The sequence below is a fragment of the Penaeus monodon genome, chromosome 21 (assembly GCF_015228065.2).
Source record: "Penaeus monodon isolate SGIC_2016 chromosome 21, NSTDA_Pmon_1, whole genome shotgun sequence".
Lineage (NCBI taxonomy): Eukaryota > Metazoa > Arthropoda > Malacostraca > Decapoda > Penaeidae > Penaeus > Penaeus monodon.
Genome location: NC_051406.1, coordinates 45211069 through 45211302, shown reverse-complemented (window position 1 = coordinate 45211302; position 234 = coordinate 45211069).

Genomic DNA, 234 nt, shown 5'->3' with positions numbered 1-234 from the left:
CCAGAACCGTAAGACATTTTAACCACTGTCTCGAAACTCACACCATTAGTCATGGATGTTTGTCTTCGTGAGCGGGCGTTGTTGTGTGCAAGGAAAGGCTTTTAGGCTTGTTTAATCCCACTCCAGTAAACAAAGAGCCCTTAAGGAGCGGCGCGAAGAAGGCGCCACTGATCCCGTCTTGTTTTGCGAACGTCGGCGGAGTTGCAATGATTTGAACATTAGCAGGCGGTTCCG